The sequence below is a fragment of the Puma concolor genome, chromosome D1 (assembly GCF_028749965.1).
Source record: "Puma concolor isolate L17-30 chromosome D1, mPumCon1.1.hap2, whole genome shotgun sequence".
Classification (NCBI taxonomy): Eukaryota; Metazoa; Chordata; class Mammalia; order Carnivora; family Felidae; genus Puma; species Puma concolor.
Genome location: NC_141676.1, coordinates 71314841 through 71338610, shown reverse-complemented (window position 1 = coordinate 71338610; position 23770 = coordinate 71314841).

The window sequence follows — 23770 nt, the reverse complement described above, 5'->3', positions numbered from 1 at the left end:
CCAGTGAGTATCTTTATGACCATGACTTTTAATTTTTTAAAAAAACATATTGCTTATCTCCATTTCATGTAGCTATTTTACTGTGATTTTTGTCTTAGTCTTTCATTTGGGATGTAATCTTTTTTCTTCTCATTTTGTCTAGCTCTTTGTGTTTCTTTGTATACATTAGGTAGGTCAACTACATCTCCTGGTCTTGAAAGTAGTAGGCTTATGTAGAAGAGGTTTTGTAGTGCCCTGTAGCACAATCTCCCCTGTTCATCAGGATCAGGCACTCTACAGGTGTCCCCTGTGTGGATTGTGTGTGACTTTCTGTTGTGGCTGAGTGGTGATTGCCTTCAGTTCAGCAAACTGCAATGATTTTCTTAGCCTTTCCTGGGTGGAGTGAATAGGGTTTGTTCCTCATGCTTTTGAGCAGTCTAGCTCCAGCTGCCACAGGCTCACTGGTGAGCAGGGCTGATACTTAGCCTTGCTATCCTCAATTAGCCTTTCTGCCACAGCTGCTGGTGAACTGAAGGTCAGAACTTGCTCCCTGTGCAGCCAGCTGAAGTCTAACTGCATGAATTGTAGATGCAGTGGTGTGTGGAGTGATCTTCCCTGCTCCACAGGGCAGGAATCACTTTGGAGTGGCACCATCTTGACTGACACTGCCTGTTGGGTGTTGTCAAGCAGGAACTATTTTGGCTGCTGAAGTTGGTGGATTGGGTGGAGTAGGTGCACAGGGAAATGTCAGGGTGGGGCACACAGTGCTAGCAAGGTAGATAGAAAGTGTTAGAATTGACTCCCAGAACCATTTGGCTAACTAGGTTTTGGGAGAGCAAGAAAAATGGTGCCTAGCTAGAACTTTTGTTCTCAGAAATTCCTGCAGATTTCTGCCTTTCTGGCACATATTCTAAGATTAGCTAACAGGTCTTCACATACAGTCCAAGAGCTTTTCAAACTGCTGCTTCTGTGATGTGTCTGGCATTGAGTTACTTAGTATGCTAGCTCTTTAGGGGCAGGGACTAGGTTTTATTTTTAATGCCCTCTAGCTGATCTAGAGTCCAGCCCACTGATTTTTAAAGCTCATGGAGTTAAACCTTATTGGTTCTCAAAGCCAGATGTTATGGGGACTTGCCTTCTCAGTTTGGGTCCCTGGTGCCAGGGGTGGCGAGTATGGGGTCTGATCCTCTTGCTTCTCCATGTCTGTGATGTCCCTCTCATTTATGTTAGTTGTGCTGTGGCTTTGGTTCCCAACTATGTCTCCACTCCTGTTATCCTTTCTAGTGTGACCTTCTCCTTACAGCTAGCTGTGAAGATCTGTTCTGTCAATCTTTAGGTCATTTTCAGGGTTAGTTGTATACATGTAGCTATTGCCTCAGTATGACTGTGGTATGAGGTGAACTCAGGATCCTGCTACTCTACAATCTGTCCTACAGGATTGACTCTTGATGTTGTGAATAGCTAAACTAAGATGACTACAAAAGTAGGCAAAATAAGCATAGCTTTAGATTTGTATTATGAGTTGTAAGTTCTTAATCCTTTTATCTACATCTTATGTGTCAATTCTTACACTCTGGAAGTCATTGGGAGGTAGGAGGAGGTTATTTATCACAAAGTGATAATTAAGAATATTGAAACACAAAATGGCCATGTCTTTCTTACTCAAAGTTTGATGGATAAACCAGTCACATCAGTGGGAACTTCTCAGAAATACAATGTTTCAGACTCCATCCAAGACCTATTGCAAAAAACCTGGAATTTAATAAGATCCCTGGGTAATTCTCTTTAAAATTTGAGAAGCACTCAGTTATGTGATTTTTCCCCCCAAGGTCCTATCTCATGTAGAGCTGATGATGAGCAAAAGCATCAGGGAACAAAAAGATCATTTATACTGAGAAATATCATTGCAGGCAATAACTTAACAAAATCAGGTTGTATATCATTTTCTTGGTGAGAAAGCTATAGGCCACAAATTAGAAAGTCAGACTGTCAGTGGCTTCATCATCAGACACCCACACAAGAAGCAACAGAGAGACAGGTGAAAAAGATTTCCCCTGGGGCACCTGGGTGGCTCAGTCGGTTGAGCATCCGACTTCAGCTCAGGTCACGATCTCACGGTTTGTGAGTTCGAGCCCCGCGTCGGGCTCTGGGCTGATGGCTCAGAGCCTGGAGCCTGCTTCCGATCTGTGTCTCCCTCTCTCTCTGCCCCTCCCCCATTCATGCTCTGTCTCTCTCTGTCTCAAAAATAAATAAACATTAAAAAAATTTTTTTTAAAAAGAAAAAGATTTCCCCTTGGGGGTGTTTCCAAGAGCAGGGCTTCTTCTGACAGGTAAGGGGAATGGTGTGCCTCTTAGGGCCTCACCTTGAGCTTTATGCCCATAGTAAAACAGAAAGGAAGGAAAGCAGGGCAAAACCGTGAACATAATGTCATCCCAACAGTAAATAATCATGTCCTTTATTTGGCCTCAATATTCCTCAGTAATTAAAAAAAGAGAGAATATTTGAAATTCCCCCATTGTTCTTTGACTTGTAGGAAATATTTGGAGTCAGAAATGCCCACTCCTTTACTCCTTCATTTATCCATTCCACATTTGTTGGGCATTTACTAGATACTTGATGCTTGGGATATGAAAATGAAGGACATAGATTCTTGACTTATGATGGAGGGGGAAGAGAATCAAGTAGAGGTGTGATTTCAGTCAGATGGTATCATCTTATTTCAATTTTACATCATGTGGGGCTGTGCCTACTTGTTTTTCAAAGAACCCAACCTTATATCTCCTGACCAGAGACAAAAGAAAATGATCTAGCTAGTCCCAGCCAGATAAAACCCAGCCAAAACTGTGATGAGTCTAAGTTGCATTCCTGTCTATGAACCAATCATTGTGGCCAGGAGATGGGAAACTCTAGGCCAGTTTGAGCCATTAGGCCATTTCTGTGATAGAAGTGAGGATAGAGATGTTACCAAAAAAACATAGGGTGAAGAGTGTTAGAAGTTAATATTTCTAGCAAAGAACTGACTTCTTTCTAATACATCTCCATAATTAAAATTCAGAGTCTTCTATGGGCAAGAATCTTTCTTTAGTTGTACATTCATCATGACATGTACTTCAAAGATAAAAATTTTAAGCTGATCTTGGCTGGGAACTGAATGACTATAAACACATTCAATCACAAACAATAATGCTAAAATCTCTACAAGGGGTAATATTTGTTGTCTGGCAGACACTCTGAAAAGTATCAAGAAAAAACAGACCATCTAGTGATTTTTAGGAGCTGAGGAGCTATACCATGTTGAGTTTTTGGGTTTGCATTTTGCTTTACATATACCTGACATGAAACTAAAGAAACCAGCAATTGGACATACGGGCAGAAAAATAAATTTAAAAAATAATAGTAAGCCTTGACCTAAGTCTCACACCTTCTATACAAATTATCTCAAAATGGATCATGATAATTAATATAAAATATAAAACTATAAAGATGAAAACATAGGAGAAAACCTTGAGTGTTTAGAGCTGGGCATATAGTTATGCAACTTGACACCAAAAGTATCATCTATAAAAGGAACACTTGATAAATTGTGATTCTTCAAAATTTTAAAAATTTACTCTGCAAAAGACCCTGTTTAGAAGATAGAACAACTAATAGGAGAGAAGGGAAATGTCTTTGCAACTTACATATTTAGCAAAGGACTATTGTCTAGATTATACAAAGAACTATCAAAACTCAAGACTCAATAAACTAAAAAACAAGAAATCCAATTAGAACATGAGCAAAAGACATGAAGAGACATTTTACAGATAAGTTATCCAGATGGCAAATAAGCACATGACAAGACATTCAACATCATTAACCATGAAAGAAATGCAAATTAAAATCACTCTGAGTGAAAAAAGTCAATCATGAAGGCTACATACTGTTGGATTCCACTTGTAACTTTCTTCAAATGACAAAATTATAAAAATGAGGAACAGGTTATTGGTTGTTAGGAGTATAGAGGAATTTAGGGTGGGAGGAAAGCAGAATGGCTATAAAAGAGCAATATCAAGGATCCTTGTGATGATAGAAATGTTCTGTATCTTGTCTATATCTGTGCCAATATCATAGTTATGATATTATACAACAGGTTTACACAAGGTAACCATTGGAAGAAACTGGGTAAAGGCGCATGGCATCTATATGTATTTGTTCTTCTACTGCATTTGAATATATAATCATTTCAAAATGAAAAGATTAATAATGATGAAGGAAGAAAGGAAAGAAAGACAAGGAAAGAAGGGAGGGGGAGAGAGGGAGGAAGGGAAAGAGGGAAAATAAAAAAGAAAAGAAAAGGCAAACTGCAGCAGGTTCTTCTTTGAAAATAATATTATTAATCTCAGGGAAGAATAACAAACCTCCACAGAGGCTAAATGTAAAAAGCAAGGTCTTCTAAATGAGAAATGGCAGTGGGGGTAAAGAGTTGATTTGTTGAAAATAATGCATAATAAAGAATTTTGAATTTTCAGGGGAAATCCCAGGGGAAGAAGCAGTAAGGAAATCAGGAAATGAAGAAAAATGAGAGAAACAGCAGACTAGAGCTTACTGGGAGAGTCTCCAAAAGGAATTAAGACCAGAGAGAAATTCCAGGGGATTAAATGACAGAGGAGCTATTATACAAAAATGTATATCTAATATATAATTTTATAGTTGTTTATCACATAATAACCCCTCATTCTCCAAACCTTTGATAGTAAGTTTTCTGTTAGTGTTCCTTTGGGGTTTTAAAGGAGAATAGGTCCCATTCCTTCTATGGGATGATGCAAGGCAGAGAAGAAGACTTCTAAGGTGAGACTTTGATGACAAGAAGCATTGAATAAATAAAAAGAAAATCAGAAACAGAGGTGACTGTAAAATAAAGCCCCTGAGTTGTGCAGAAAATTAAGTCCCTGGATATTGATTATATTGTATGTAAGATAAATATTAAAGCTCCAACCTCCATTACTACTATGTTGCAAAAATTGGTAAAGAAAAGGTGTTCCCAGAAGATTAAGGGACCAGTGGACTTCCTAGTGATAGATGCTTGGGTTACACACTTATATTCTTAATTTAATGTGAATGTTACCATTGGTCAAATCCTTTAGAGTTACAAGAGTAATCATATGTCAGGTATTTAGCTATGGCCTCTCAACTCCAAGTCCACTATTTTGTGCTCCTCTCTGTAATGTAGGAACTGGAATTTTGCACACCACATTCATCTTTTACCAGCTGGCTCCCTGCTGTGTTCCAGGGCACCTTACGAGACCTGAAAACAGGAGGAAGGGAGAGAGAACTTGCCCTTTCCCACATGCTTGCACTTTCTGTCAGCCTTGCTCTAGCAAAGGCTCTTCACCTTGGCAGCAGGAGACTGTTTGCAGTTTCTAGCTTTATTTTCTCTACAGCACTCTCAGAACCAACTTCATTGTTTTCTCAAAGATAACTGAAATAGCCAGGTTGCAACCCCTCCTCAGAGGTCTAGTCCCAGCACTGCATGGTGTTTTCCTCAAGCTTCAAAAGTCTGATAATTCCAGTCTTTCCCACTGTTGCCCTATCCTACAAGGTGGTAGCTGTTTCCCACAAATACTATTTCAGTGTTACCTCAACATTCATGTTCCCCTTTTTTGTTCTTTTATATTAAACTTTAAATATTATGTTAATATGTTTTGTTGAAATACATTGTATGTTTTCTTTTTTCCTAGCTAGGCTCTGGTCAGGAAATTATACTATCTTCATATAAATGATACTCAGAGAAGGCAGATTTTTATGAGAACACATGGGAACAAGTAGTAGACTTGGAGAAGATGTATGCAGTGAATGTTTCACTTCCTTTGAGACTGAGATGGACGATAAGAAGAATTCAGAAAGTAGTTTAGCATTGCTTGGGAGAACCACCTTATGCTACTATGGTATTTATATTTTCCCAAAGAATGGATTTAATTGGGTCAGCTTTTGCCACTAGTTATAAAATAACACTATTGGGTAGATTTTCCACCAGGCCGCATAGGAGATTAACATGTAACTCACTTATTTGTATTCTAATCCAGTATGTTATGATAACATGGAAGAAAAGATTTCACTAACAACTTTACAGAAGTCATAGCAAATGGGGTGAGTGTTGGGAAGACTAGAGTTGAGCCTTCAGGTTTTTCTCAAAAGGTGGTTGTGTAGATAATATAGACTCTTACCATTTCATGGATTTCCCCTTCAGCTATTGCAGTGTTAGTTCCAAGCACATAGTCATGCTAGCTGTAATTGAGATACACATCCAGATTTCAAGTTAATTTAAAAAACCTCTATGCAAACACTGGATATACTCAAGTGCTTCCTTGGGTAGCTAGGAGAGTCACAGATTAATTCACGAAGGTTTGGTTATTTAAGAATGGATTTAAATGAGAAGGAGGAAAGCTTGGGTAGGAAAGGTGTTTCAGTTAATATTTCCTGAATTGAAAATTGCCAATCTTGATAGGACTTACTCTACTGCCATTGGTGTATTAGCTTATGCTTAAGGGAAATTTGTTGCTTTGTGTAACCGAAAAATCCAAGGCTAGTCTTTCTTTAAGTAGAGCTTAACTCAGGACTCAAAGAATAATACTTGGACCCATCTCTTAACTCTGCTTCTACATAGCTGGTTTGTTTTTCAGTTCTGTACTGGCACACCAAGGAAATTTCACATTTATATTACCTCATGCCTGTGTAGCAGTTGACAGAATCTACTTTTCTGAGAGCTCAAATATAAGTCCTCAGGTTATATCTTCTTGACTCTGGGGGACTTGCCTTGGGACAACTGCCTATTTTTTATTTTATTTTATTTATTTTATTTTATTTTATTTTCTAATGTTTATTTTATTTTGAGAGAGAGAGAGAGCACGAGCGAGCAAGCAGAGGAGGGGCAAGAGGGAGGGAGACACAGAATCCGAGGTGGGCTCCAGGCTCTGAGCTGTCAGCACAGAGCCCGATGCTGGGCTTGAACCCATGAACTGTGAATTCATGACCTGAGCCGAAGTCAGACATTTAACTGACTGAGTCACCCAGGTGCCCTCACAACTGCCCATTTTTTTCAAGTTTGTTTGTTTATATATTATTATTTTAATATAATTTATTGTATAATCCAACTGCCCATTTTAAAACCATTCTGTGTCAAGCAGGATGGAATAAGATGACCAGGCTAGTCTGAACCACATGTCCCACTCATGTATATTTGCATGAAGCCAGCATTATGGAGATATGAGTAGGCAGAGTGGCTTTCCCAAAGGAAAATGGGGGTACCAGTGCTATAAAAAGGAGGAATGGATTTAGGACAACAATAAATACTACTACATTTTATTTCTATTGCAAAGTTATGCTGAAGTATGTCTGAGTGCTAATTTTTATTACTATCCATTTCTGCTTTCAAAATACCCAGCAATTGCATGGCTAACTTGGATCTCAAGTCAGCTTCCTTCTTGGTGTAGTCATGGAGGATTCATCTCTGTTACCAGATGAAACTCTGTATGCGACATTTTGAGTGGTGTGGAGCAGGCTATGCTGTTACCTTTTAAAGGGCATTGATGGGTCTCTAGAGGAAATATGATTTAGTAGACTGAAGACTCTGTGTTCTCATAATTGCAACAAAGATATCTTGACTCCAAATTAAAAAAAAAATAGTAAAAATGCAATAAGTCCCTACCTCCCATTGCTGCTGATTCTAGAATTAAGGATGTCCAGTTTAGAAGATGTGAGCAGCCAGTACAATTTGAAGCCTGAGGCTCAGCTGTCCTAAAGGTGTAACTAGATGAGTCAGGCCATTTTTGCATGCATGCTGCACAACTAGCTATAGTTCTGCTTACACAGAAAAAAGGGGAGAGGATGATACCTAAAGATGGGATCTAAATATTTACCTAACACATGGGAAAGTAGGCTCTGGAGAAATCAATTTGTTGTTTTCCCAGCAGGATGATAATACCAGGATCCAAGCAAGATATATCCTATTTTTCTAGGCAAAAGCCTATTAGATGAACTAAAGGAAGCTCAGGGGGGGATTGTAGGAGGGGCCTGTAGAGATGGCAAAGCCATGATGGTAGAGCAGCCAAGCAGTCTGAACCACCCTGCCCAGACAGGGTAGAAATTCTCTTGAAGATAGCCTGCTAGCACCTTCCAAATCTGTCCATTTTTCTGATGATGTTAAAGTGTAACAAAAGGGATTTCAAATTTTCCCTGTTCATGGTCATAGCTGAAGGTCTAGGGTGGACATTGGACCCAAACTTCGGCATCTGGACTTGAGACATGAAAAGAAAGAGCAATTTAGCCCTTGAGGATCTGAGCTAAGAGGTCATATAGACACAGCGTTCCTTGTTCATATCTTCTTGATGCTCCAGTTACACAGTAAGGCAGATACCGATGCTCTTCTCCACCCCCACTTCTGCATATTGTTCAAATGCCCCTATTTATCCTCTTTACTTCTCTTCCTCTTTTGCTTGCAGCAGATTGAGGTGCTGCTTCTTCAATAAGAGAACACATATACATTTCATTTTTGTTCTCATTCAAGAGTTTAAAAACACAGAATTATAGGGGCATTTTGTGTACTAGCTAAGGAAAAGGTTACAGATGTCAAACATTCTTAATATACTTGTTAATTTAACACATACATTCCCTCTGAGTCATCAAAGCTAACAGAAGGGACTGGTACTATATGTAATCCAAATATAATTTCTGTTTGGCTTTAAAAATTGTTCTATTCTGACATTTGAATACTGGTGTACCTGGAGTTCAGGGAATTTACAACAGGGAAGCAGCCATATGATACCAGGTGGTCAATGGCCTATGGAAGACCAATTTCTCAATCCTACCTGCTGCTACATGCCTCCCAGGGATGAGCAGAAATGCCTCCCACCCCAGTGCACAGCACCAGTTGGCCTAAAGCTGTCTACATTCTCTCATCTAATATGGCACTCTCTTTGCTCATACTGACAAGAAGAACAGAAAATGCAATGAGAGGGCCTCAACCAGAAAGAGAAAGCCCAAACCATCTCCTCACTTCCCTTCTTTCCTTAGTAACATGAATTAAATTCTCTTTGGGGGCATGGAGGTCATGGATGCTTACAATATTACCCCTGTGTTTAAAGATTTTGTTTGGTTTATTATCTACATGATGTTTTAAGAATGAAAATTAATTACAACTCTAGCCAAAATAATTTTCCAAATGCTTATTTGAAATGATCATTTGAATGATTATTTGAAAAGGTTCAATGACTTGCCCAAGGCAAGAGTCACTTGCCCAAGGCAAAGAGTAGGAGAAAGAAATTTAAGGACAGATAAAATCACCTACAATTAAACTCTTATTCAGGCTGGTTTAAATAATTATGGTGTATTCTTAGCAGAGAAAAGTGTAGACGCTTTAATAAAAATGAGATATACATATGCACATGAAAATATTCACATGCTCTATTGTTGAAAAGAAAATACAGGTGATAATATATTGTGTATGGCATTATGTCTCTAACTAGTTCACTAAGACAATGTTATACGAGTGTGGAAAAAAAGTGTGGAAGGAAGCCTGCCTCATTTTTTTTTTTTTAATTTTTTTTTTTTTCCCAACGTTTATTTTTGGGACAGAGAGAGAGACAGAGCATGAACGGGGGAGGGGCAGAGAGAGAGGGAGACACAGAATCGGAAACAGGCTCCAGGCTCTGAGCCATCAGCCCAGAGCCTGACGCGGGGCTCAAACCCCCGGACCGCGAGATCGTGACCTGGCTGAAGTCGGACGCTCAACCGACTGCGCCACCCAGGCGCCCCATGTCTGCCTCATTTTTAACAGTGGTTACCTCTGCAGGGGGAATTGGGTAGGTAGGGATGAGGAGCTTTTACTTTTTATCTTATAGCAGTCAAAAAATAGCAGAGAAGTGAATGATTTTTTGTTACCCTTTGTTTTTATTTTAATATTAAGAAATAGAGTATTTCCCGGGCGCCTGGATGGCTCAGTCGGTTAAATGTCCGACTTCGGCTCAGGTCATGATCTGACGATTCGTGGGTTTGAGACCCGCGTCAGGCTCTGTGCTGACAGCTCAGAGCCTAGAGCCTGCTTCAGATTCTGTGTCTTCCTCTCTCTCTCTGCCCCTCCCCTGCTCATGCTCTGTCTCTCTCTGTCTCAAAAATTAATTAAACATTTAAAAAATTAAAAAAGAAATAGAGTATTTTTTCAACTCTTTTTGGTCTTATTCTTTGAAAGTTTAAGACTTTTTTTAAGGTCAAGTCATCAAAAATGCCTCTATTCCACTGTTAAGTTCCTAGTAACTATCACGTTCACAGTATTTCAATGAATGGGAGAGTTGTTTTGTATCCTTCTGGTTTTACTACTTTTAGCTTTGCTCACTTAAAAATATTTTTAGGAGTTTATTTTGATGGCATTTACTTTAAATCCTTAAATTATTTTAGTTAAGATTGAATTACATTTAAACATATTTTAAAGATACCTTTAATAGCTACATAAGTCATGCAAAATAAGGCTCAACTTAAATTCATTAGGTTATATAAGAAATGTGTATCACTGGAGAGACTGAATTCAGAAGAACTTTCAAATTTGTAACTTATTTTAAGAACATGAGGGGTGCCTGGGTGGCTCAGTGGGTTAAGCAGCTGATTTCACATCAGGTCATGATCTCATGGTTGGTGACTTTGAGCCCCGCATCAGGCATTGAGCTGTCAGCACAGAGCCTGGAGCCTGCTCAGAATCTGTGTCTCCCTCTCTGCCACTCTCCTGCTCAGGTTCTGTCTCTCTCTCTCAAAAATAAACAAACAGTAAACAAATTAAAAAAAAACCATGTGATCAGGTAAAGTGACCTTCTACAAGGATTTTCATTTCCTATAAACTAGTCTTCAGAGGAATTGATTAAAAAAACATTTAATACAATTTTTAGACCAGTTTTAGTTCAGAGCAAAACTGAGGGAAAGGTACAGAGATTTCCCCTATTGTCTGTGGAACTGATTTTTTAAATAAGCTAATTTTATCAAAATGGCATTTCCAAAAGTATAACATAAAAAAAGAGGGAAAAGTATTGCTACAAATAATAGTTAAAACTTTTCCCTGAAACCAATACTACACTGTATGTTAACTAACCTGAACTTAAATAAAATCTTGGAAGAAAAAAACAAAACAACAAAAAACAAAACAAAAAGTTACTAAACACATTATTTGGCAAGTACTGTTTTAACTACATTAGACTTATTAACTATTTAACTCCCCACTATAAAACTATTATAATTCCTATTACCCCTATATTGCAGATCAGAAAACAGGCATAGAAAAGTTAAGTAACTTGTCCAAGTATTCACAGCCTAGCAAGGGTGTAGTAGGAAGAGATTTAAGGACTGATGAGATTGTTCATAAATTTAGGAACCACGAGCTACTGGAAACTAAGAAGGGGGAGGCTGACCACCCCAGGGAAAACAGGAAAGTTTCTCAGACTAGATTCTGCCTTGTACCATGTGGGCTATATGGTTAAGAGATGAACAAATGGATTTGCTATTTAGGCAAAGGAGGAGATTCCATTTAGAAAACTGAAGTGCAAAAAGATGGGCCACACCACAGGCAACCCACTTGAAGATAAAAACTGAAGTACAATATTATGGGTACTTGTAAGAAGAGAGAATATTTATATTCCAACAGCTTTAAAATAAAAATGATTCTCACTTTTCCTTTGTCTGTCAAGCGCATATTGAAGACCAGCTCTATCAGCAGCGTTCTCTTCTGGATGCTGGGAGGTAGGATGTATTCCACATAATTCTTGCCTACAAGTAGCTCGCAGTGTAGGGATGGATAGCTGAGAATCTTACAACAATGTTATATAGTTATAGGTATGTTACAAATTAATATCCAAGGGAGAGGTTTCCACCCGAGTAATAACTACCTGTAGTTGTTGTTTTTAAGCCTCCTGGGATAGATGGAACATATGCAGATATATGGGGCATCTGAGTGGCTCATTCTGTTAAGCATCAGACTGGATCTCAGCCCAAGTCATGATCTTATGTTTTGGTTCCTGAGATCAAGCCCTTTATTGGGCTCTGCACTGAAAATGTAGAGGCTCTTTGGGATGCTCTCTCTCTCTCTCTCTCTCTCTGCCCCTCCCCTACTCATGTACATGCTCTCTCTCTCTTTCAAAATAAACAAACTTAAAAAAAGTTGCAGAATTAACATCTGAGACAGTACAGCCAAAATCTGTTTGCACTTTGTCATTCACATGCAAGTGCACATACCATCATGTTACCTATCTCCTTTCTTCTGAGCAACCTCTCTGTACTGTTGGATCCACCTCCTGTCACTGCTGCTGCTCCCGAATAGATAAAACTAGGCCACACAGGGCTCCCAGGGGGAAACAGATGAGGAAGCCTGGGTAGAAGACAGAGCTGTAGCTCAGTGCTGCAATCAGCCCAGCATTGATGGATGAGCGCTCCTTTACAGCTTGGCCAGTGGGGCCGTCTGAGGAAAGCTCACCCTTTTCTCATCACCATGTAATAAAGCCCAACTCCTCAGCAGCACCAGCCCCAGGCTGTCACCTGCCAGCATAGTTTCTTCCCCTAATCCTCATTTAGACTAATCTGCAATAATTTACCAGCTCTCTTGGGTACTCAGGCTTTATTATATTATTTCAATGGGTAAAATTGCTATTATTTTGTACTAGGAAGGCAAAAGAAATAATACTATTTCATTTATTTAAAGTAGAGTTGGAAAATTCTTGAGAGGTTGTTTAAGTCAGTCTTGTCATTTTATACATGAGACCCAGAAAGGTGACTCTCCTAAACTCACACAGGTTTTTGGTGACTGAGTTCGTGGTAGTCAAGTGATATCTTACCTTCAGGGCCAATAATATCCTACTACATTTTAACTGGAAATAATTTAGTAAAATTTTGTGATTTTTTAAAAAATTTTAGGGAATGAGATAACTTTTCTGGAGTTTCAGAACATAAGTTAATAAAGACCATAGGTTTGGGGCTTTTGAAACACAAGTGTGAGGGAAATTAGGCTGGAAAGGACCTGAGGATGGAAACCTGAGGTTGGTAATCATGACAGCAAAGGGGCTATCAGAGATTCTTTCATTATTTGGACCTCTCTGCTCATATCCGTGTGATGAACTCTGTGCTCAGAGTCAGATGTAGGCCGCAGGTCAACAGAGTGGTCCCCTCTCAGGACTGTATTGAGCTTACATAAGTAGAGTCTGGATGGGTAGTGCTGTGGGGGTATATTGACATGAACTGTCCTTTCCTGCTTCGCATAAGGCCTAATACAATTGCTATTCCCATTTATAAAGTCTTCTGATTATAGGATGGCAGATATTGATGTTTAAAGAGATAAATCAATGTCAAATAAACATGGAAAATCCTACCAGATCACTCCAGACAGATAAAGGAATATTTACCTAAAGTGAATTATTTCCAGAGACAGCCCATTCTGCAACTGGTTAACTTAATAGGAAGAACATTAGCATGGTGTATGCCTCCTGTAATGCTGACATGTGGTTCCCTCCAGGGTGTGTAAGACCACCCATTGGAATTCCTAGCCCAGGAGCGAGGAGTAACTAGCTAGGAGTATCTCTGCTTGAAATCATTGGTCCTTTCTCTGAATGCCTTCACCAAACATTTATTATACACATATTCTATGTCCAGACTATACTTAAAACTAAGCATACTGAGCAGTTAAGAGATTTTGTTCACAACACAGTTATTTTAGGAAAAAAATTATAGTGCAACATGATTGGTGGTGGGCATTATAAAAAGGAGATAAAAGAAGAAACAAATATGCCTAATAATGTCTTGTGAATGGTAGCTGCTCAATAAATATTTGTAGGAAAATAAATTCTTGGTGTTACCAGTGAGGAGAGGGTAATTAGAAGAGCTTTGGGGATGAGTTGGCATTTGAATTAAGCCTTTGAAAGCTAAGTATTTATGACCTACACCAATTAAGAGGTACCAAGCTGAACTCAATTTTATCTTTTTAGTGTGCTGGGATCTTGGTTATAGTGAAGCCAAGTCTGGTGAATTTTCAAGGCAGGGGCTACATCCCTTTCTTCTGCTTTTCCAGTGACCCTAGTGGGAGAGATGAACCATCACCAACAGGAGGCCCTGTTGGCTGTCCTCAGTAAAGATGTCACTATCTCTACTTCCCTACCACATCCAACTCTGCTCAGTCCATTCCTGTAATTCACCCAGTGTGCACACACTTGGGAGGGAACAAGCATATTCCTTTCAAAAGCCGAGCTCTGCTGTAGCCCACAGCATTGATTTTATATGTCATTATGAGACATTTGCCCCCCTCACCTACACATCTATAGCAATAGGTTTAAAAATAATATCCTGAGGAGAGTACCAGGAGACAGAAAAGACAAATATAAAACCTGAATATAGTTGATAACTCTATATTATATAATTAAAATTTGCTGAGAAAGTAGAATTTAAATGTTCTTACCCCCAAAAAAGTAAATACATGAGGTAATGTATATATTAACTTGATAGGGAAATCCTTTCACAATATATATGCATATCAAATCATCACCTTAAACTATTTATTTATTTATTTATTTATTTATTTATTTATAAGTATTTATTTATTTGGAGAGAGAAAGAATGTGCATACATGAGCGGGTAGGGGAAGGGAGAAGAGAGAGTCCCAAGTAGGCTCCACTCCCAGTGCAGAGCCCCATGCAGGGCTTGATCTCATGACAATGAGATCATGACCTCAGCCGGAATCAAGAGTCTGATGCTTAACTGAGTCACCCAGATGCCCCACCTTAAACATTTTAAATATTTTAGAATTTTATTTGCCAATTATACCTTGAAAATTGGATTTTTAAAAAAATCAGAATCAATAGGAAACATTCATTTATCATACACATGCACACACATATACCTATGTACATAGGTAAACAGATGTGTGCACATACATATGCATTTGTATACATACGGAAGTACACTGGAAAAATCAGTTCTCTGGAGTAAGATAAACATAGGCTTGAACCCTGACTTCCAATAGATATTACTTAAACACACTACCTACAGGTTTGACCCAAGGTATTTATCTTGATTTTTATAAACCTTAATTTCCTTAAGTAAGAGGTGACTAAGGGTTCCCACCCGGAATATAAACTGGTGCAGCCACTCTGGAAAACAGTATGGAGGTTCCTCAAAAAATTTAAAAATAGAGCTACCCTATGACCCAGCAATTGCACTACTAGGTATTTATCCAAAGGATACAGGAATGCTGCTTTGAAGGGGCACATGCACCCTAATGTTTATAGCAGCACTACCAACAACAGCCAAATTATGGGAAGAGCTCAAATGTCCATTGACTGATGAATGGGTAAAAAAGATGTGGTATGTACACACAATGGAATATTACTCAGTGATCAAAAAGAATGAAATGTTGCCATTTGCAACAATGTGGATAAATTAGAATGTGTTATGGTAAGGGAAATAAGTCACTCAGAGAAAGATAAATATATGATTTCACTCATATGCAAACTTCAGAAACAAAACAGATGAACACAGGGGAAGGAAAGGAAAAATAAGATAAAAACAGAGAGGCAAACCCCAAGAGACTATTAAATACAAAAAACAAACAAGGTTGATGGAAGGGTGTTGGGTGGGGGAATGGAATAGATGGGTGATGGTCATTAAGGGGGCACTTGTTGGGATGAGCACTGGGTGTTATATGTAAGTGATGAATCACTAAATTCTCCTGAAACCATTACTATACTACATGTTAACTAACTTGAATTTAAATAAAATTTTAAAAATGCAAAAAAAAAAAAAAAAGACTTCCCACCCACAAGCTGTGAAAAAAGATTATCTGAGAGCATATATGTAAAATGTTTCCTCTCTGAGATAGGGGAAGGCTTGCTTTCACCTCTTAAAACATGTAGCCTGGTGGCATGGAGGAAGTGCTCCTCACTAATGATGCACATGAGAATTAGCTCCTCTCCCACAACTGGGCTATTAAAGCAAATCAAAGATTTGCCTAACAGGAAAAAGGACACTAGTAAATGTTCCAATTTACAATCTCAAGGACTATTTTGCAAGCCACTTCACATTTCCTCATAAATGCTACTTCAGCTCAGTTATTTTGTGATTGCAACTTGCCTTTGAGTTCAAGCCTATGTCTTGTTTATCTTTGCAACACATCAAGTGTCTTGAACTTGCAAAGTGTTTTTACCCAGCAGGTGTTTGCAACTGTTTGTGGAACACAGAAGGTCAGTGTGACATGGAAAAAGGGCACAGTCATATGTATCTTGAATTCAAATACATATTTCCTCATTGGCCAGGGAATTCGGCAATTTAATTTCCCAAACTTTCCTTATCAGTCAAATAAGGAAAGCAATGTTAGACATGGACAAGAGCATCAATGTCAGAAGATTAATTAAAATACATTAGCAAAGACATTATTAACAGCAATGCCAGGCACCTCATATAGGATCAATGTGTGTGTGTGTGCGCGCGCGCGCTTGTGTGTGTTTACCCTTAGCTCATTTTTATTTTGTCCTCTGAGATGAAAGAAGACCTTGGGATGTTTTGGTTTTTTTTATCTCACTGGTCCTCAGTCACTCTCTGAAGGTGAACATGATATAAAAAGGCACGAGCTAGAGTCTTCAGAAAAGTTAACTATTTTCTCTGAGGCTATAATTCCTCAACTTCAAAACTGTGATGCGAATGCTAACTTCACAGTGTTGCCATGAGAATTAAATGAAATGGCATCTATTGAGACTTGCTCAGAGCGGCTGCTTAATTAATGGTAGTGATGATTATTAATGCTATCATTAAATACATCTATGGAACCAACTCACCTCTTTCTTGATACAACTCTAGAGTTGTTCGCATGAGAAATAATATTACCTCTTTTTAAAACTTGTCTGTTTTAGGCTGCCAAACACACACACACACACACTCAGAGAGAGAGAGAGAGAGAGAGAGAGAGAGAGAGAAAATTAAGTGGTTTTTGCTTATTGGAGCAAGATTCAAATACCTTTTATTCTCTTGTGCTGATTCTGTTTGTTTATGTGCCCCAACTAATGAATGAAGTTTATGCTCAAGGGCAAAATAAATGAAGAAATTTCTAACTCGAATATCAGAATCTGAGAAAATTTAAAAAGTACCCTGCTGTTTCCTGAATAAATACCCTGGAAAATATAAAAGAGGGCAAAAAGTCTCTTTCTTTAGGGTTTCATTAGCTACAGAATTTGAGAATATCATTCTCTCCTGGTTTCATCCTCAAAGGAAGTACTGTTAATACTAATAAAATAGGAAATATTACTACTTCCATCATCCCAACATAAGGTCACTATGTCTAAAATTCAAGTAAAATTAGTCACTTTGTTGTTATTTATGTTATATAGAAAGGAAACAGCCACAGCAATTATCAGTTGTTCAGGTACGGCTTACAGTCAAAATTAGTCAACCAATTACATAATAGCCATGACTTTTCCTCTCTCCTACCTTCCTTCCTTCCTCTCTCCCTCCCATCCCTTCCCTTCCTCTTTTCTCTCATCCCTCCTTCCTTCTTTCATTTCTCTCCTCTCAGCCTCCCTTATTTTTCTCTCCCTCCTTTTTTCCTCTCTGCCTCCCCTTTCCTTCCCTCCCTCCCCTTCTTTTCAGTCTCTTCCATCATCGTTTCTTCATTCTTCATTTCCTTTAAAATATGTACTGACTGTGACTGTTTCAGCCTTGTATAAGGTTGTTGGGATAAAAAGATAAGTACCCACAAAATTTCCATATAGCATAAAACTTATACAGTCTATGAAGCACAATCAAGTAGAACACAATAAAATGAAGTATTCCTGTTTGAAAAGTTTTCAGTGCTTTGGAAAGAACAAAGTACAAGGAATTTTTTCTCCTTAATTTTAAGAGTGAAAGAGATCTCCATAAGCTAGACACATATCTTTTTTTTTCTGATAAGAAACAGACTCAGAAACTTGCATGACTTGTGTAATAAGAATATGACAGGGTAATTAAGCCTTGCCCTTTACCAAAAGGATGAAAAGAAATAAGTGGGGAAATTACATATTTAAAAACACTTCACATGAAAAAGAAAGATCTCTGTGATTGAAACAAATACATGTTCCCTAGGAGTTATCCTGTACCTCAATATTTAAAATAGGTAATTTTTTAAAAAAGAATATTAAATGAAGATTATACCAGAAATAATAGAATTCTTCTCTTTAGAGGGTGTGCATTCTGGGGGTGGAAACAGATTTACCAGCATATTCTTTCCACTTTTGAGGCTGCACAATCTGTCTCCCTAATGCAATATAATTACCATCTAAAGTGACACACTGCATGAAGCATTTTGGCACGGAAGTGGAGTTTATTGTGTTCTGGAAATATTTACAGTCATATAAGTTAGATGCTGTCATGAACCAGTCTAAAACACTGTTTAAAATCCTCACTTAGAATGTATTTAAAGCATTATTTTTGGAACAAAGGACATAGGTGCCTTTGAGAATATATATCTGAAGTAGCAGATGTCCTTGGTTGTCTACCTAACAGCCATTTTGCTCCTTCTTCATGGCTGATGGGACCCTCATTTTGCTTAGATTCAACTCTAAACTCATGTGTTTCAATGGCTTTAGAGACGAAGTTCATCTCTTCATTAGTTTTTAATGAAGATGCTGCTTCAAAAATGGGATGTATAGTGATCTAGTAAACTTCCTGCTATCTGAGGAGAAAAGGCATCTACTTACCAATATTTTTATTCAATCATTCATTCAACCAATGTTTACTGAAGTCTTACTATGTGTAGCTATGTACTAGGGCCTGAGGATGTAGGATGAATAAAACCAATAAACCAATCTCTAAGCTCAAGTAGCTGCTGGCTGGTAAAAGAGATAAAAAGCACTTATAAGACACTTATAATACAAAGAAAATAGTGTTATAGTATGTTTTATATATACACATACTCTTTGTTATATAGTGTTATACACACACACACACACACGCACATATATATTATGTGTATAACACTGTGTTAGAGCAGCACCTGAGAGTTAGAGCAGCACCTGAGAAGGGTATTTGACCTTGCCTTGGGGTTCAGGAAGATGATTTTGAGCTGAGAAATGAAAGTCCATTTTGGAATCATATCCTGTGTCAACTTTTATCAATTAGTAGTATGGGAAATATAATATTAAAAAGGATTCTAAGATTTATAGATTACTTTTCCAAACAAGATAGAGTAATAAAAGCTAGATTTAGCGTTTTAACTGAAAAACTAAAAGAAGACAAAATATAGGAAATGACAGTTCTGAAAGGGGATATCTGTTAATGAAGGAGGGCAATCTGTAAGAAACAGGGAACAAATGAGATTAGTCCTAATTGCCCCAGCTTCCACCTTGAGAGTGCGTTCAGATCATGAGGCATGGAAGGGGAAAATCCAGGCAACAATTTCCCAGAGGTGAGCAGATGGAGCTGGCAGTGTGGGAAAGAACAAGAACTCAGAAGGCAGAACTGGGAGGACAGAGCTGCAGGGAGAGAAAACTGCTTAGATCCGCAGAGGGCTTCCCTGGAGTAGACAACTGAGTACTGATTAGTGCATGTGTGTGAGAAACTACCCAGACCAGCACACTAAGGTAATACCTGAAAAATTAAGAAGAAATAATGCCTAGCCTTCACCAGGCATTCCCTGGTTCACCAGGTTGATAGGCTGCCCATCAACCAGAGTGGGAAAAAGCTCATAATTCAGAGACTATCAGTTAAAATACAATGAAGGGTCTTGCTTTGATAGCAGCAAAAAATTAGCCCAAGATTAAACACTGTTTGGACCCTAGCTAACAAAACCTAAATGCAAAACCTAAAAGAATTCAATGTTTGCAAATAACTTTAACCATTAACCTAGAAAAAAAAACCTCAAGAATAAATCCAGAAATAAAATATATCTAGCACTTGACAAAGTAGAATCCATAATGCCTAACATCCAATAAAAAACTACCATCATGCAAAAAAAAAAAAAAATCAGGAAAATAAAACTCACAATGAGGAGAAAAATCAATAGAAACTGACATAAAAATGATTCAGATCCTAGAGTAGTAGACAAGGACATTAAAACAGTTAATATGATTTCATTCCACATGTCCAAGTAGCTAAAAGAAGGATCAAACATGTTAAGTGTGGAAAACAAACCTCTAGTGATGAAATCTATATGTCTGGGATAAAAACACACTGGATGGGGTTAATGGCCAATAGATATTGCACAAGAAAAGGTCATTAATGAACTTATTTCCATAGTAATTCAAACTATCCAGATTGAAATACACAGAGCAAAAAGCTGAAAGAAGAAAATAGAATGGTACATAAGCTAACTGGGAGGTAGTTGCATATAATTAGTGTGCCTGAATAGGACAAAATATTTGAAGAAACAATAGCTATGAATTTTCCAAATTTATAAAAATAGTTCCCTACACATCTAAGAAGCTCAGCAAACCCCAGTCACAGAAAGAAAGAAAGAAAGAAAGAAAGAAAGAAAGAAAGAAAGAAAGAAGAAAGAAAGAAAGAGAAAGAAAGACAAAACCATGAAGAAAACTTCACCAGGGAATGTGATAATCAAATTGCTTAAATGAATAATATAGAAAAAACTGTGAGAAGCAGACGCTGAATAAAAGACAAATTATATTCAAGGAAATAAAGAAAAAGATAGTACTAAATTTCTTGACAGAAAAGAAAAGCACAAACTAGAACACAGTGGAATAGCATCATTAGGGTATGGAAATAAAAATTAAAACTGAATCCAGAATTTTTTACCCAATGAAAATATCAGATAACTCATAGCAAAAAATATTACCAGGGATTTAAAGGGTCTTTTTAATAACGCAGCGGGAGTCAATTAATCTGGCATATAACAATCCTAAGTTTTTATGCACCTAATAACTTCAAAATCCTTGGGAAATAACTTGATAAAACTGCAAGGAGAAATAAATCCACAATTAAAATTGGAGATTTCAACATTACTCCATGAACCAGTAGGCAGTTAATTGATAGAACAACTGGACAGAATATCAATAAGGATATAGAAGATTTAGAAAACACTATAAACCAACTTGAACTACTTGACATTTATAGAACACTACACCCAAAAAACAGTATGTGCATGATTTTCAGGTACAAATGAAATATTTATCAAGATAGATTATATTCTGGCAATAAAGCAAATCTCAATAAAATTAAAAGATTAATGTCATTCAAAGTATTTTAACTTTGACGGAATTAAATTAAAAATCAATAATGGAAAGATAGCTGGAAAATCCACAAATATTAGGAAACTAAACACACTTCTAAGAAAATAATGAGTCAAAGAAGAAATCTAAAAGAAGATTCCAAAGTACTTTGAACTAAATGACAATGAAAATGCAACATATCAAAATCTTGGGATTCGCTAATGCAGTACATGAGGGAAATATTATAGTACTGACTATCTATAATAGAATAGAAGAAAGCTTTCAAATCACTGACCTCAATTTCCACCTTAAAGAATTAGAAAAAGAAGAGAAAATTAAATCATTAAATCTGAAGTACAAAGAAAAAAAAATGTCAAAGCAGATATCAATTAAATAAAAATAGAAAAAGCAATAGAGAAAATTCATGAAACAAAAAGCTAGTCTTTTAAGATCAGTAAGGCCAGCATTATTCTGATACCCAAATCAGACAAAGACATTAAATGAAAGGAAGAATTCTTTGTATATTTTTGATAGAATATTTATCAAATATGTAATGTGTGAAGTAAAAAGTAATGAGCATTTGGTTACACACAGTAATATGGATGAATTTTAAAATGATTATGCTGAATAAAAGAAGCCAGAGGGCGGAAAAAGAGTATACGCAATATAATCCTAAAAGGGAATAAGGGTTAAGAGGGCAGAAGGAAACACTAGTATGAGGAAACATTTGTGTTTGACAAATATATTTGTCATATTGATTTTAGTCATGGTTTCATGGGTCATGTGCAATTTGAACATATATAAATACATAACATGTCAATATACCTCAATAAAAATGTTAAGAAGAAATGATGACTCTGAGGCTCCATCTTGGTTTAGTTGAGAAAGAGTAGAGTGAATATGCTTTACAGATGAGAAATGCATTTCTAACTCCTCCCCACTGTGAGAAGTAAGCCAAGGTACTGTAGGAGCACTTACAAAGGGCATGAGGACAAGCTTTGGGAAGTCAAGATATCATCCCAGAGAAACTGTATCTATGTAATCTTTAAACACTAAACAATTGGAAAGCTAAACAGAAAGGAAAAAAAAAAAAGGCAGGAGATTTTCCCCAATGGGGAGTCTTGCATTAGCAAAGACCCAAAAGTAAAGGAGAGAATGATTCATTTTAAGAGCTTAAGATACAGTAAATGATTTTTAAATGCAATAATGTTGGAGGCAAGAGGATATATGTGAGTAGAAAGATATGTGATGACATTATGTTGACCCTGAGGAACTGGAATACACTGAAGCATCCTTGCTTCAGTAAGGTTCAATCACTTTCGTTAGTTTTCAGTTGTGAGAATTTTGATGCATTCCACTTTTTTCCAAGACGGCAATCCACACATGGTAAAATTTCTGATAAAACAGACATCTCAAAATGCTCTAGTCTTTTTAACATTATGGAAAAGAAAGAGCTCAGCATCTTAATTAAGGCAATGTTGTCCCTGATTAACATGAATCCATAAGGTGAGATCCTCATTATCTGCCTACATATTCCAAATTTCAAACTTCTCAAGCATTTCCTTTAATTGAATCAATATGGGTTTGTGGGTTAGCATTTAAAAACCACACAAGCTGCAACTCATTTGAGTCTAAACAAATTATTTTTCCAGCAGATTGCTATGTGACAGGCACAGTGGTAGGCACTAAAGAAATAGAAGAAAAACATAGTCCCTACAATTGGGAAAAAAGGAGATTGTGCTTGATTAAGAGTAAGTATGTGGGCCTAATTTTCCTTTACTAACCACAAAAGTCAATGTGCTCTGTTGAACACCAATTTAATGGAATTAAAAATTTGTTTGAAGCCTGAAATTTTCATAGAGTTACCAATTTAATCACTAAGGGAGTGTTCACCCATATTAAGGGAAAGTGGAATGTGACCTGAATTTTGCATTCTGATGACACTGTCTTAACTATGAAACCCTCTCTGTGAGGTCAAGATTAGAAAGACTAGGGGCACAGAACAATTTTTCTTACAAGAGCAAGCTCTAGGCTTGTAGGTCTGCTTGATAACAAGGCTTTGATCTTTCTCATTTTCTTAATCTGTAAATCCAATCACACTCCATTGAGCACACAGATCTCATTCCCTCTTATGAGCATAGCATCCCTCTCAACTGCTATATGTCTAGGCAGAAACTTTCCCTAAGAGAATTCATGTTAAGTCTCATGACTTGGATTTATTGTTACAAAATGCATTTTAATGTAAAAAGGAGACAGGTGAAATATGATAGCTATTGCAAATATTGTGTATAATTTAGATACACTGTTTGAATCAGTAAATCACATAGCTTTCTCTAACATAGTATATTCATTCTATATATTTAAGTGCATTCATGTTATTAAAATTTCCACCAGGAAACAAGTGTTGGCAAATTTAACCCACTATATTAGATTTATAAAGGCTTCCAGAATTATAGTAGAGGAGAAACACAGGATTTACAATGGAAAATAGAAACACATCATTGAGTTGGATTTCCAATTAGTTATTAAGGAAATGGAATTATTCAAAGAATAACATTGATTCAACTTACTAGCTTTTCTAAAAAAGTTATTACTTCAGTCATTATACAAA